Here is an 11,912-nt window from a genome sequence, read left to right on the forward strand (position 1 = left end):
GGCATGATGTGATATAAATTGTTGTATGAGATGATCATGTTTTGTAACAAAGTTATTCGCAACAGGCAGCACTACAAAAAAAATACACTTTCGTGATGATACGTGTTTGTCACAGTAGGTCGCGTTTTTTGTCATGCATGTACATCCATGACGAATTTATGACAGAATCAAGATAGTCATACCTGTGCTGTCGTAGAAGTGTTCGATGACATTACCAAAATTATCATCAAGGAAGTGTCCACTTCCATGACGATAAATCGCGCGTCACAGAACTGCTTTCGTCAAGGGTGACCGACACATGGCATCCACCGTAACGGAACACCGTTAAGCTATCGGGTCGGGTTTTGGATCCGATAACCCGTTAACAGCCCCGACCAATGGGGATTTTCCATGTGTAAAATCATCATTGGCTGGAGGAAACACATGTCGGCTCACCGTTGGGCAGATGTCATCCACTCATTGGACAGAAGGCGCCTATGATATGTTGACACGTGGCACGACCCAACAGAGGCCCATTCCTGTGAAAAGGCCGGCCTGTTTGACTTGGTCAAAAGGTGGCGGGCCGGCCCATGGAAAGCCTGTTAATGGCCTGTTCGCATATAGCCCATTTACAGCCCGCTAACCCAAGGCCCGTTACGCCCTATTCGAATTAGGCCCAGTAGCATCATCTGGGCCATCCAATGTAGCGACCAGACCTCAACCAGTCTGATCTCTGTGCTCAATGTCATCCCTGGATCAGTAATGTTGACACCACAGAGTACTTGGAGGATTTATAACAGAGTAGCAACCACACACTTATTACATCGAATGTCTCAAAAGAGAACTTATTGAAATAAATATGGCTTAAGGCCATCTAAAAACGATAACAACGGAAGGCTTCGAAGATAAGCGAGTCCATCAACTCCAACGGCATCACTGAGTATAGAACCACGACCTAAAAGCACCTTACTCGTCGTCTGAAAAGTCTACAACATGAAATGTTGCAGCCCGAAAACGGGTCAGCACATGGAATATGCTGGCAAAGTAACACATAGAGAATAACAATGGAATAAGCTACACTGCATGCAATTTGGCTGGTGTAAAAGCTCTATGGTTACAGTTTTGCATAAAGCCAATTTTTCCCTACTGCAAAGGAATAAATTAAATTAACTATCATGGTGGTTGTTAAACATTGAGAATGGTTGACAGCATTCTCAATCCCAATTAAAAGTACTCATTAAACCTAACAATATTAGATTAAAGTAACATGATGAGATTCACATGATATCCAGGTACTAGATACTCAAAACATCCATAACCGGGGACACGGCTAATCATGATTAGTTTGTACACTCTGCAGAGGTTTGCACACTTTTCCCCACAAGACTCGATCGCCTCTATTTGATTCCTCGCACTACATGGTGTTTGAGAAATGGATGACCGAGACATAGTCTTTCGGAAGCACTAGCACCTTACATGTGGGTAGATCGGTACACCTACTTTCCCCTACATCTGCTAGTCTACCCGTAAGAGTTCGCACGACTTAGTCAACTATGCCAGAGCCCATAATGGCATGTGGCTGCACATGGAAGTTTCTAGTTTGAATAATATCATGATCCCTTTGAGCCTGGGTGGCTGTCCGAAGAAATACAGGCAAGTCCTGATAGAAACCAGGTGCCTTAATCCACCTAGATGTGTGTTTAAGTTGCCACCTTAAATAAACCATTGATTAACAATCTCACATCTGTCATGGATACACTCACCCAATCCACGTCTACTAGCATAGCATGGCATAAAAAGCAAACGTAGAAGTAACTCCCAGGGGTTTGAAAATAAAACAGGAAATAGGTACTACCTCATCTACTTCCCATCCCACAATTTAATTAGATCCTAATCATGCAATTGTTTGAGGATTGGTCTAATGCATAAAACTGGGTATGAGAAAAGGTATGATCAAAGTATTACTTGCCTTGCTGATGATCCGCAAAACCTAGAGACTCGAAGTAACATGCGGCGCACTCCGGGTATTCTATCCCAGACAAACAAACAACAAACATACAATAAGTACTCATCTAATGCACTGGTAAAACTCGAATAAAAGATCCAACCAGAATGTTTAACTTAAGAACTCCGGTTTGCAAAAAGAACCAAATCAAACAAAGCAACGAAAGTCAAACGGCGAAAGAAAACAACTTCGTTTTACTAATCTGGATCTAAGTCAAATTTTACAGAAGCAAAAACTTGTTTAAGTTGATTATTCGGAAAGAGGGTTTCGAGACAAAACTCCAGGCGCTTGAATCGCCTGATTCCGATAAACGAGCGAAAAGTTATACTAAAACGAAAATCGGATCTGGAATCGCGATCAGAAAAATTGCGGATTAAATCCGTGAAAAAGAAAAACATCGAACAGGCTGACGAACGAACGTTCATTGACTAAACAGATCTGACGAATACATTCGTTAAAACGAACGAACGAGCGAACGCTCGCTATTTAACCGAATCGAAAAATAAAACCGAAAAAAAAACCGAAAAAAACTGCTCGGTTTTTATAAAAAAATCCGGCGACATGCGAATCGAGGCGGCGGCGAACCTCGGGCGGCGGGGTCGGCTGGCGGCGGCGGCGGCTCCGGCGAAGTCGGCGTCTCTGGCGGCGGCGCGGCACGGCGGCGGCGGCGGATCTCGCGGCGGCGCGGCGCGGCTAGCGGCTAGGGTTTCGGCGAAGTGGGCCGGCGGCGGGATGGCGGGGCGGGCGGCTGGGCCTGGGGGGGGGGGGGAGCTCGGGGCGGCGCTATTTAAAGGCGCCCCCGGGCGGAGTCCCGCTCGGGCACGACCCGTAGGTCGGTTGCGTTTTTTTAAATAATGCCGCACAGAAGAAAATTAAAAGAAATACTAAACGGACTCCAAAAATCCCGAAATAAACTTTCCCCGGTTTCTAAAATCAAGCCGGACAAGATGAACATTTATTTGGGGCCTAAGTGAAATTTTGAAAAACGCACATTTTTCCTAAATTCAAATAAAAGGCGAAAAACTTCCAAAATAAAACTTATTTGATTTTTTATTAAATCTTCATTATTTCTTTATTTTGGGAAAGTAATTTTATTACCTCTCTGAATATTTGGTAGTAGAAATAATTGAAGATAAAATAAATAAAATCAATGATCCTATTTTCAAAATTTGAGAAAAACTCAAATAAGAAAATAACGAAATCCCCAACTCTCTCCGAGGGTCCTTGAGTTGCATAGAATTTCTAGGATCGAGCCAAAGATGCAACAAAATATGATATGCAATGATGATCTATGTATAACATTCCAAATTGAAAATTTGGGATGTTACATCCAATATGATTCCAGCCCGTTTTCACTTCTGGCCCATGTATGGCCCATGACGTCTTTCGGCCCATATGAGGCCCTATGTAACTTTTGGCCTATTAACGGCCTATGGTGAAACTGGCCCACAATGAACAGTGTATCACTTTACACCCACTAATGGCCCATGGTGAAACTGGCCCGTAATGAACAGTAAATCACTTTATACCCATTAAGGGCCCGTTATTTAGTTGGGCCGTTTCCAGCAAATGTTATCTTTCGGCCTTCTCAGAGCCCATTTATTCTTGGGCTCATTTCCAGCATTCGTTTACTTACGGCCTGTTACTGTCATTTTCCGCTTGTGGGCCAAATTCAGCCCGTGGTTACATCGGCCCGTTTGTGATCCGTTAATACGTTGGGCCATTTTCATAGCGTCATCAAATACGGCCTATTAACGATGGCCCGTTATGGTCATACGGCCCGTATAAGGCCCATTGATGATACGGCCCGTAGAAGGCCCATTGTTTCTACGGCCCATAGAAGGCCTACTGTTTCTACGGCCCGTAGAAGGCCCACTGTTTCTACGGCCCGTAGGAGGCCCAGTGTCACTACAGTAAATATTAGCCCATGGTTATTGTGGCCTAGTTTTAAAAAGAATTACACTGACTACAAGCAAACAAATAAACAAGACAACAAGGAAACAAATAAGCAAGCAACTTATGCTAGGCTATCACGGCTGTTACACATATTACATCCACTGGGCATCAAAGTTCGCCACCAGTGCAAATATAGGGAACAAAGCAGCATATCATATACACTGGTTGTCAAAGTTGGCGACCAGCGCAAATAAACGCCGCAGTAAAACAAATCCAGAACTGAAACCACTTCAGAAGATCTCAAGAAACAATATCCTGGGTACCCATAATGCTGGCAAGATGCTTAGCAAGCTTATTAACTTTCTCTTATTTGGCGCTTAAATCCTCCAGCGCTTGCTGTTGCACCAGAAAATATGCATCTGAATTCTGCAGGGACTTCCTCAGTCCTTCAGCTTCCGGTCGCAGCACATCTGATCGATGTCTTTCAACTTGAAGTTGAGACTCAATAAGACAAACTGATTCAGGCAGCGAGTTCGAAGAGCTTGTGCCAGCAGTAGTGGCCAGTAACTCAAACACTACATCAAGACAGGACTTTTGGGTTCCCTCATTATCGTGAAGATAGTTTTTATCAGCTTTCTTGGAGACCAACAGGGATGTCTCACTATCTTGAACCTTATCTGCATTACTTCCTTTACCATTGGATAACGCGGTACTGTTCTCCAATATTTTGTCCGCATTCTAAAAGAGAAACAAGCAGACACATCACATGTTTACCATGTTGTATATGAAACTCATTTTGGTAAATGAGTTCAGTAATAAAGTGGACAGGATAACAACATGAAGCAAACATATATCTATGTGCCACGGTCACTTTGTGGTCTATATCATTCTAGTTTTTGTTGCCAAATCAAGATAGAGACACAGTTCAAATAATATTTGTTCAAGACAAAGCAGAATAGACAAAATATAAGTGTGGGTAACTATAGAGCAATAACAACACTTGTAATGTGCATGACATGAGAACATAACTGTTTATTCAATTGAAACTGAAATCAAAATAGAGCAGGTTACAACAACAAACCAGTTAAAGAAATAGGTTTAAAACATACCTGTTGCGCCATTGGAGTTTCAATCCATCCTTCAAATTTGAAAATAGTTGGTATGAGTAAATACAGTAATGTAAGAGCAAAGGAGTATGAACCATAGCTACAGAACCTGACCTGAGAACAAATCTTCTTCTCCTTTAAGCATTGAGTTGGGATTCGGAGTGGTGGTCCTCGTGCTTTGGGCACTGCAGTTCCCTTACTAATCGCTCGTGTTTGGGTGCTCTGTGGTGGAGACGGTGTTGTGTCAATTGGAACTGGGTTACTATGTGCCGGGGTTGGGGTTAAAAGGGGTGTAGCTGGTTCTCTGTCCAACTGGGTAGGGGTACAATCTGCGAGAGTCTGGGTTATGTGTGGTGGATCTGGTCCTTGGGCAAGTACAACCATGGTTCTATCTGCATCAACTGGTAGCACTATCTTTTCTGAAGACCGTATTGTTACTCCCTTAGATACTGCCATCACGCTCTCCAATTCAAATGGCTGATAAACAAGAAAAGTAATTGAAAGTATAGACATTGTATGATAGACAGGTGCAATGGATAGTGGGGAATAAAAGAGGGCATGAAATAATTCATATTTATGTTGTCTAACCAAACAGGATAGCATGACACAATTTCACATATATGATGGCTAACTAAACAGGATAGCATGACACAATTTCACATTATGATGGCTAACTAAAAAAGATGGAAAGACATAGTTCAAAATACGAGACTATGTAAACAGGATGACATGACATAACTATATAATGTGTTTATTAAATAGGTTGGCATGCCATAATTCACATACATTCATGGATAGAATGCCATAATTCTAAATATGATGACTGTAAACACTAAACATGATGAGATGATATAACTATATGATGTCTTTATTAAATGGGTTGCCATGCCATAATTCAGATAGATGATGTGTATGTACTATGTAAACATGATGGCATGATATAATTCAAATATATGATTTATATAGTAAGCAAGTAAGCAGATGGAAATCTATATATGATGTAAAAACTAAGCAATGCAAGACAACATGCATGACATGGGTAATATAACCCTGCCAAGTTTGAGCATAGACCTCAGGGGGAAAATAGGACTGGTCATCAGTCTCTGAATCCTCCTCTGAGGAGCTCTCTGTAGCCAGCAAGATGTCTGCTTCAGCAGGTAGCATTGTCTGCTCTGAATACCTTGTTTTCACTCCAGATACTTCCATCACCGCTTCAAATGGCTGATGCACAGGAAGAGTAGTTGAATATACAAACGTTGTCGACAAATGGAACACGTAATACAAAAAATGATAGCATGATATAATTCACATACATGATGATTGGCTAAACAGCATGGCACCGGCAGAGCTACGTGCAGGCAAAAGCGTGCCGTGGCCCGCCCTGCCCAAAAGCCAAAAGGTAAATTACTATGCCGGTGAGTGTGAGGCGTCATGCATCAGCAACCTGAACACGTATGAGAGGCTGACTTTTCCTCATGAATATGCAGGAGGGACTTGTTCCCGTTACAGCCTAGTCTGGTTTACAGTGAGCATAGATTAATATACCTAGTAGCATCCAAGTAGTATGGCTTAAGTTGTGATTTTTTTTGTGTTCTCTTTTACGTTGGCCTGCCCAACTATTTGGTTGTAGCTCCGCCACTGCAGCATGGCATTGCATAATTCACATATATAATGCCTTTGCAACAAGATATCATTGTATAATTCACATATATAAAGTCTTGCAACAAGATGGCAATGCATAATACACATATATGGTAATTAGACACTGAACAGGTGGCATTCACACAAGCATGTCGCTCCCTGAGGAGCTATCCTCCTCTGAGGAGCTATCCGTAACCAGCGAGATATGCGCTTCGTCAGATAGCATAGTCTGTTCAGAAGACCTTGTTTTCACTCCAGAATTTGCCATCACCGTGTCAAATGGCTGATGCACACGAAGAGCAGTTGAATGTACTAACATTGTTGACGAATGTAATATGTAATGGAAAAAAAAGATGGCATGATATAATTTACATATAAGATGACTGGCTAAGCAGGATGGCATTGCAAAATTCACATATATGATGCCTGGCTAAACAAGGTGGCGTTGCATAATTCACATAAATGATGAATAAACTAAACAGATGGCATTCGCACAAAGGATGTCTAAACTAAGCAGATGACATATTTGATGTATAAAGCAAGCAATGCAAGACACCATATGCATGATATAACCAACATCAGCATGCCAAGTTAGAGCGAAGACCTCAGGGGGTAAATAGGAGTTATCTTCTCCTTCTGAATCCCCCTCAGAACAGATATCTTCCTCTCGATTACAATCCGAAATGCGTGGAGGGGGGGCTGCCTTTGCGCCTACCATGGAGCGACGTCTACATGAAATTATATTGCCATGCAAGGCTCGTCTCTTTTGCTCTACATGTTCAGTTCCATTGTTTACAATAAATGTCATGCATAGGAATAAAACATAGTGAGATTATGTAAGGAGTGCATGCAGAAACCCAAAGTGATGGTAGCAACCTGTGGATAGACCCAAAACCAATAATAGCAGGCAGATAATGGCTTCAGTTAATAAATACAGATAATGGCTTCTTTACTGTTTGTTTCCCACCCAACATGAAACTCATAGTAGACACCGGAGATTAACCAAATAGTAGATAGATACTATTGATAGCGGCCCCGATATGTACCACACAACCATTTAAAAACTCAAGTTTGACCATTAGTTTGGAGCTGACTCAGAGTCTAATCGTAGAACAGGACGATAAAGTAGCATGTAATATTAAGCGATGCATAACGTAAGCAGACACGAAAGAGTGCGACCTCTCTTGGGGACCTGTGTAGTCCTCGAGGTCATCTGCTCGGTTGATGATGGTAATGCAGTTTTCATGGCTGCCAGCGGCGGGGAAGAAGATCTGAGGCGGCAAAAGACAGTCTGGAGGCCAGATCCCTACTCTGCTGGACCCTTCTGTTGTTGGAGCAGCTGAGCTGGGGTGGACGACGGCGCAACAGGACTGGGACAAACCACGTGAGGTTTTATTTGACAACTATATGTAAGAGAAGTAATTCTGTAAGGGGTCATTTGAATTGGAGGATTCCAACAATGCAGGGATAGGAAATAGACATGAATAGGACACTACTGGAATCAGCTAGTTTGCCATCTGCCAGTTCTTTGCCGTCCGCTAGCGGACGGCAAAAAAGCTCTTTGCCATCAGCTTCCAAAAAGCGGACGGCAAAGAACTGGCTGATGGCAAAGACCAAGTTTGCCATCAGCCAGTTCTTTGCCGTCTGCTAGCAGACGGCAAAGATTCTTTGCCGTCGGCTAGCGGACGGCAAAGAGGGAGGGGCCCCACTGACGAGCTGCAAAAAAAAACCTAACGGGCCCCCTCTTTGCCGTCCGCTAGCGGACGGCAAAGAGCAAGAAGGCGGACGGCAAAGGATGGTGGACGGCAAAGAGGGAGGCCCCACGTAACGTTAACGGGGCCGCGCCCCACACCCCCTCTCTCTCTCTTTCTCTCCCACCTCCACCGCCCCGTTGCACCACGCCCCGCCGCCGCCCCAGCGCCCCCCGCCGCCGCCCCAGCGCCCCCCCGCCCCGTTGCCCCCGCCGCCCCCACCGCCCTGCTGTCTGGGCGCCACCACGCCCCGGCGCCCCGGCACCTCCGCGCCCCGCCGCCCCGGTCGGGCCCGGCGCCGCCGCCCCAGGCCGCCCCGCCCCCCTCCTCCGCCGCCCCAGGCCGCCCCGCCCCGCTCCTCCGCCGCCCCAGGCCGCACCGCCCCCCTCCTCTACCCTGCAGGTGATCTTCTTCCTTTTTTTTCCTTTTTTCTGTTTTTTTAGTTTTAGGTTTATGTTTAGTTTAGACTTAGTTTTAGTTTTAGGATTAGTTTTAGGTTTATAGGTTTAGTTTTAGTTTAGTTTTAGGTTTAGATTTAGTTTTTTTCTTTTTCTATTTTTTTAGTTTTAGTTTTAGGTTTAGTTTAGTTTTAGGAAAGAAGAAAAAGAGAAAAAGAGGAGATCAGGAGAATAAGAAGAAGAGGAGGAGGAGAAGAAAAAAGAAGAAGAGGAGGAAGAAGAAGAAGAAAAAAGAGGAGAGGAGGAGAAGAAGAAGAGGAAAAAGGAAAGAAGGAAGAAGAAGAAGAAAAAAGAGGAGAGGAGGAGAAGAAGAAGAGGAAAAAGGAAAGGAGGAAGAAGAAGAAGAAGAAGAAGAAGAAGAAGAAGAAGAAGAAGAAGAAGAAGAAGAAGAAGAAGAAGAAGAAGAAGAAGAAGAAGAAGAAGAAGGAAAAAAAAGGAAGAAAAGGAAAAAGAGGAAGAAGAAGAAAAGGAAAAAAACCCGACCCGACACGGTACCCTGACCCCGACCCGGCACCCCGACACGACACCCCGACCCCGAGACCCCGACCCCGACGCCCCGACTTCGACCCCGACCCCGACCCCGACCCCGACACCCCAACCCCCCAAACCTGACCCGACACCCCGACCCCGACCCCGACACCCCGACCCTGACCCGACACGGTACCCTGACCCCGACCCGGCACCCCGACACGACACCCCGACCCCGAGACCCTGACCCCGACCCCGAGACCCCGACCCCGACACCCCGACTCCGACCCCGACTCCGACCCCGACCCCGACACCCCGACCCCAACACCCCGACCCCGACACCCCGACCCCCCAAGCCTGACCGACACCCCGACCCCGACCCCGACACACCGACCCCGACCCGACACGGTACCCAGACCCCGACCCGGCACCCCGACCCCGAGACCCCGACCCCGAGACCCCGACCCCGACCCCGAGACCCCGACCCCGACACCCCGACCCCGACCCCGACCCCGACACCCCGACCCCGACACCCCGACCCCGACCCCGACACCCCGACCCCCCAAGCCTGACCCGACACCCCGACCCCGACCCCGACACCCCGACCCCCCAAGCCTGACCCGACACCCCGACCCCGACCCCGACACCCCGACCCCCCGAGCCTGACCCGACACCCCGACCCCGAGCCTGACCCGACACCCTGACCCCGACACCACACCCCGACCCCGAAACAACACCCCGACACCGACACGGCACTACCCCGACATCGACACGACACGCCGACCCCCCGACCCCGAAACAGCACCCCGACCCCGACACGGCACCCCGACACCGACAAGACACCCCGACCACCGACACCTCCCGAAAAGGTGTTCTTTGGCCTTCCAGAGGCCGACGGGGTCATATATTTGTGAATTATTAGTTAGGTCATATATTTTTCGATTTTGTTATGAAAAACATCATATATAATTGTGTTGATCGTGTAGTTTTAAATGTGCAGTTGTTTCATCGTTGCGAGGTTTGGTGTTCGACGACCTCGCCGTGCGTTTGACGAGCTCTGCCCCTTCGTTCGTGGGTGAGCACAAATGACAAGTCCTCCTCCCCCATTAATTATTTGATCTATTCCGATGAAACTTGATAGCTAGCTATATATGTGTCTTGAATCATCAGTATGCGTAACCAATATGTGTCTCCCGTTCGAAAGCGTCATAGTTATAAATATGCATGCATTTGCATATTTATAACCTTGATTCTTTCGAATTGTCCAACGCTATCCATGGACAACCCGAGTATGTGTAGATTGGGTTCGTTTTCCCATATGCTTTGCTCCGGATCCGACGCATATATTTCGTCAGTGCCTCCCCTGTTGTTCTCCGGGTACACATCCTCTCTGTTTATTGCAGAGACGTGTATCAGGAGAACAGCGGGGAGGTGCTGCCGAAATTTTGCGTCGGATCCAGAGCATAGCATGGGAAAATGAACCCAATCTACACATACACGGGTGGGATTAGGACCTATCATTACCTATTAGAGTGTAGGTTGCATGGTCGTAATAAAATTGACAAAGTAGATCAACTGATGAATATATACATGGTGAATTACATATATAATTGTTGTGTGTCCAGTAGCTCTGAAAGTCAAGATGAGTGACCGTGCTTGCATGTATACCGGTCACACTGGTCAGAACAAATGGAGCGCTGAATGGTTCACAAAAACTAAGGGGTTTGTGCAAGCCGCATTTGCAAATGGCCAAAAAAAACCTGGCCCCTGTTTTCGGTGCGGCAATTGGGAAAAGAAGACAGAGGCTGAAATGGGCAAACAGCTGCAGAAGAGTGGTTTTACGCCCGATTATACGGTGTGGACATTTCATGGTGAGTCTGCCCAACGTGACCGAGCTGAGGTGGATCGTCGTCGCACCGACGAGCATGGTACCGGGATGGAAAACATGGTGCAAGGCTATGATGATGCTCGGGATTCGGACGAGGAGATGGAGGAATCTGCAAAGGCCTTCAATGAAATGTTGGAGTCTTCGAAACGTCCGCTCCATGAGCACACTGAGCTTTGTCAGTTGGATGCCATCTCACAAGTAATGGCTCTGAAGGCTCAGTTCAACTTGGGCAGAGAATGCTATGACGCAATTATGACAGTATTTGGACGCTTTCTACCCAAAGGCCATGTAATGCCTGCAAACCTGTACCAGTCGGACAAAATCCTCCATGCACTGAAGATGCCCTATGAGAAGATACATGCCTGTGAGAAAGGATGTGCCTTATTTAGGCTTGACTATGCGGACTTGAACTATTGTCCCATTTGCAAGTCTTCCAGGTATATTGTGGTAGACAACAGTATGGGTGAGAAGACACAGACCAAAATCCCCGTTAGTGTTCTTCGGTATATGCCAATCGTACCAAGACTTCAACGTCTTTTCATGGTCGAAGAGACGGCCAGACAGATGACATGGCACAAAACAGGCAAAAGAACTGAACTAGATGCAGATGGGAATCTGATAATGGTACACACATCGGATGGTGTTGCGTGGAAAAAGTTTGATGAATTACATGCTAACAAAGCGGCAGATCCGAGGCATCCTCGAGTCGGCATCAGCACG

This window comes from Triticum aestivum, chromosome 7B, assembly GCF_018294505.1.
Source record: "Triticum aestivum cultivar Chinese Spring chromosome 7B, IWGSC CS RefSeq v2.1, whole genome shotgun sequence".
Taxonomy (NCBI): Eukaryota; Viridiplantae; Streptophyta; class Magnoliopsida; order Poales; family Poaceae; genus Triticum; species Triticum aestivum.